The sequence below is a fragment of the Myotis brandtii genome, unplaced genomic scaffold (genome assembly GCF_000412655.1).
Source record: "Myotis brandtii unplaced genomic scaffold, ASM41265v1 scaffold980, whole genome shotgun sequence".
Lineage (NCBI taxonomy): Eukaryota > Metazoa > Chordata > Mammalia > Chiroptera > Vespertilionidae > Myotis > Myotis brandtii.
This window is the reverse complement of record NW_005372075.1, coordinates 154,129-158,961: the sequence shown is the minus strand read 5'-3', so window position 1 is coordinate 158,961 and position 4,833 is coordinate 154,129.

Below are 4,833 nucleotides of genomic sequence, written 5' to 3'. Positions count from 1 at the left end.
TTTATTCTGGGCCAGCTTTAGCTCTGAGGCTTGGCTCCAGCTCTGAGGCCTCGGCTGCTGAAAGCAGGTATCTGGTTTGTTTGGGTTCTATAATCGAAACACTGTTTCAACTCCAGCTCTGAGATCTCGGCTGGCTGAAAGCAGGTTACTGGGGTTTTGTTTAGCTTCTATATTTGTAACAATGTTTCAAACTGCAAGCTCAGAGGCCAGCAGCAGCAGGCGGGGAATGTTGGCTTCCTCTGTCACTGAAGCAAGCAAGCCTCCTTTTAGCTTCAAGCTGCCTGGCTGCTGGCCGCCATCTTGGCTGGCAGTTAATTTGCATATCGCCCTGATTAGCCAATGGGAAGGGTAGCGGAGGTACGGCTAATTACCATGTTTCTCTTTTATTAGATAGGATAGTATTCCATTGTGAAAATGTACCCCAGTTTTTCAATCCACTCATCTACTGTTGGGTACTTAGGCTGTTTCCAAATCTTAGCTATTGTAAATTGTGCTTCTTTGAACAAAGGGGTGCATATATCCTTTCTGATTGGTGTTTCTGGTTTCTTGGGATATATTCCTAGAAGTGGGATCACTGTGTCAAATGGCAGATCCATTTTTAACATATTGAGGAAACTCCATACTGTTTTCCACAGTGGCTGCACCAGTCTGCATTCCCACCAGCAGTGCATGAGGGTTCCGTTTTCTCTACATCCTCTCCAGCATTGGCATTTGTTGATTTGTTGATGGTAGCCATTCTGACAGGTGTGAGATGGTACCTCATTGTTGTTTTGATTTGCATCTCTCGGGATGATTAGTGGTTTTGAGCATGTTTCCATATGTCTCTTGGCCATCTGTATGTCTTCTTTCGAAAAGTGTCTATTTAGATCCTTTGTTCATTTTTTGATTGGATCGTTTATCTTACTTTTGTTAAGTTGTATGAGTTCTCTGTAAATTTTGGAGATTAAACCCTTATCAAAAATATCATTGGCAAATATGGTCTCCCATGCCTCCAAGTGGTCATTACATTATTGTGATATATTAGAAAATAGTGACATTTTCTGTACCTTTGTCATGGCTATTTTTTTTTGTCAGAAATGAAAGAGCATACATGCTCAAAGTCACTACTATTCTAAGAGATGCAAATCAGAACAACAATGAGGTACCATCACACACCTGTCAGAATGGCTATCATTAACAAATCAACAAATGACAAGTGCTGGCGAGGATGAGGAGAAAAAGAAACCTTCGTGCACTGCTGGTGGGAATGCAGACTAGTGCAGTCACTGTGGAGAACAGTATGGAGTTTCCTTAAAAAGTTAAAAATAGAACTCCCATTTGACCCAGTAAACCCACTTCTAGGACTAAATCACAAGAATCCAGAAACACCCATCAGAAAGGATATATGCACCCCTTTGCTCATAGAAGCACAATTTACAATAGCTAAGATTTGGAAACAGCCTAAGTGCCCATCAACATAAGAGTGGATTAAAAACCAGTAATACATCTACACAATGGAATACTACGCTGCTGTAAAAAAGAAGAAACTCTTACCATTTGCAACAGCATGGATGGACCCGCAGAGCATTATGCTAAGGGAAATAAGCCAGTCAGAGAAAGATAAATATCACATGATCTCACTCATTTGTGGATTATAATAAACAACATAAACTGATGAACAAAAATAGATCCAGAGACACAGAAGCATCAAACAGACCGTCAAACCTGAGAGAGAAGGCTGGGGTATGGGGGTGGGGGTGGGTTAGAGATCTACCAAAGGACTTGTATGCGTGCATATTAGCAAAACCAATGGATACAGACACTGGGTGGTTGGGGCTTGTCCTGTGGAGTGTATGTGGAGGGGCGGGTCAGTCAGGAAAAAGGAGGTATAAGTAATACTTTAAACAATAAAACAAAAGAAGCCACAGAATATGCCAAGCTTTTGACCAAAAAAATGAAGGAGAACAAAGAAAAATGCCAGGAGCAGAGTGCCAAGAGATGTAGGTCACCTTCTCTAAGAGCTTCTGCCTTTAAGGCTGAGTCTGGACAAAAATGAAATTTTCCAAAGATAACAAATACCAGTAAGTAACAGATATCAATAAAAATATATTCTTGTTGAACCTTTATGGTGCTAGTTGAAGTACTGTGTTAACCACTATAGAGTGTATCTTAGTCTAACAAAAAGAATGACTTCTTCTCTAATTTCAAGGTTAATAGTGCTGTCATTGGCCAATACTGCACTTGGAAGGGAAATCTCTTCTGAGGGTGAATCCTCAGCAGAAACAGGAGGAAGAACCTCCATGATGGAAACAAAATACATCTCTGCACATTGCTTTTGTTTTTGAAAACTTTATATGTAAGCGTAAAAAACACACAAAAGAAGGTTACAAATCATCTTGTGATTCTTCATAAAGTGAATCCATCCATGCCAACAACACCTGTATGAAGAGACTGAGCCTCAAGTGGCTTCTGTCCCATGCTCCTCTGCCCACACCAGGGTCACTCGCTTGACTATACCATACATGAGTTTGGACAATTTTTAAATTTCATACAAATATGATTATACAGAACGTTGGTTTCTTTCACTCGACGTTATGAAGATGTCTGTGATTCTCCCCTCACCTATTTGCTTTGCAAGGAGGGGAGGGGAACCATTTGGGAAGAAACTCCCCAGCATAAGCTCTCATCCTGATCATCAGCTTCCCATGCAATTCTGATGGCAAGAGCCCCTGGGCTGGGTGTTTATTACTGGACATGAGGACAGACTCAGCCTATGGCAGTGGTCGGCAAACTCATTAGTCAATAGAGCCAAATATCAACAGTACAACAATTGAAATTTCTTTTGAGAGCCAAATTTTTAAAACTTAAACTATATAGGTAGGTACATTGTTATTAACTTAATTAGGGTACTCCTAAGGCTTAGGAAGAGCCACACTCAAGAGGCCAAAGAGCTGCATTTGGCTCGAGAGCTGCAGTTTGCCAACCACGGCCCAGGGAGACTGGGAACAAAATAGTAGCTGAGAAGGTAAAAAATTATGGGAATGTTGAAAACAGACATACAAGCCAGTTTGAAAAAGTTTCCACTGGCCGATCTGGGACTATTAATTATTTTAATGAATTATTAACCAATGAAAATGTAGGAATCCATACAAATAATAAATTGGTAAACAAAGAGAATGATGGGGAAAGCAGGAACTCCTGCCAACAGCATGGGGGCACTGGCTGTTCTGTGGGGCGGCTGGTGTGCCAACTTGTCTTGCACCTGTCATGGGTCTGGGCCAGGCAGCGGATGTTAACTCCTGGGGAACATCTGAGGAGAAGCATGATATTTGCAGTCTTAAATTGTTGCCCCACAAACCAGGTGATGCAAATGAACCACACCAACAACAGCAGTTCATCCTCCCCTATCTCCAGGTATGATGCTTTGAGGAGCACACATCACCTGAGTAGTTTCCTATGAGGAATGCATAACTTAAATCTAATAATGAGAAAACATCAGTCAAACCCAAGAGAATGACATTCTATTAAAAAGAGAGACAGAAAAAGCAGTCTTGTTCAAATAGCATGTCAATGTCATAAAAGACAAAGAAGGGCTCTAGATGTATTCCAGATCAAAGAAACTAAAAAGACATGCCAGCTAAATGACCCAGCTGACATCCTGTACTCAAGAGGGAAATTGCTCATGTTGTAGTGCAGACCATAGATTAAATGCATCCCATCAATATTAAATGTACTAAAGTTTTGTAGTAAAGTACTTAGGTAAATGAGCATGATGTATTTTGAAACTTACTCTCAAATGGGAGAGAGAGGAAGCAAATAAAGCAAATGGAGTAAAACATTAATAATAGCTCAATCTGGGCAAAATGTATATGGGTATTTTTGGTACTACTTTTATTTTCCAGCATTTATTAAGTTTAAAATTGTTTCAAGGGAGAGAAAGCACTGGAGACTCCCGAGAAATCAACAGCTGTGAGTTTGAGCCAGGCTAGGCCAGCTTTTTAAAATATAAGAAGCTTTCCCCCCAAAACCACTTATATGTGGAATCTAATGAACAAAATAAACCAACACCAAAACACAGATAGACTCATGGATACAGAGAACAGATTGATAGCTCTGTTCTCTGGGGGGGGAAAATAGGGGGGGGAAAAGAAAGATTCATGGACACAGACAAGTGTGGTGATTGCCAGAGGGAAGGGCAGTAGGGGAGATAGAAGAGGGTAACGGGGGGATAAGTGGTGATGGAAGGGGACTTGACTTGGGGTGGTGAGCACACAATACCATATACAGATGATGTATATAGAATTGTAAACCTGAAACCTACATGATTTTATTAACCAACTAGTGGCCAGGTGCACAAAATTCGTGCACATTAAAAGGAAATTAATTAGAGGGAATATTTTAATATTGCTTTTTGCCCTTTCTCTATAATAGAAGTGTCAGAGATAAAAGAAAATTAGTAAAATGTATATGAAAATCTTCCTCCTGTCAGAGTCTGGGGTGCTCCACGGGACCCAGAGTCAAGTCCCTGCCCACCCGCGTGCACCTCTAAGTCACGCGAGACCCAGACCCAGCCGGCCCCACCCCCATTGGGCAAGATTCAGACCTGGCCAGCCCCACCCCTGTCAAGCCCCACCAGGCAGGGGGCACAGCCTCAGGTCCCCTGGCCCGGTGCCGGGAGGGAGGCACAGTTTCAGGTCCTCCAGTGCATGCTGGGCCTGGGGTGCAGCCTCAGGTTCCCCGGCACACCCTCAGGTCCTCCGGCCCAGTGCTGGGCTGGGCAGTGCAGCCTGAGGTCCTCCTGGCTGGGGCGGTGGGCACGCCTTGAGGTCCCCTGTCAAGCTCCACCATGCAGGG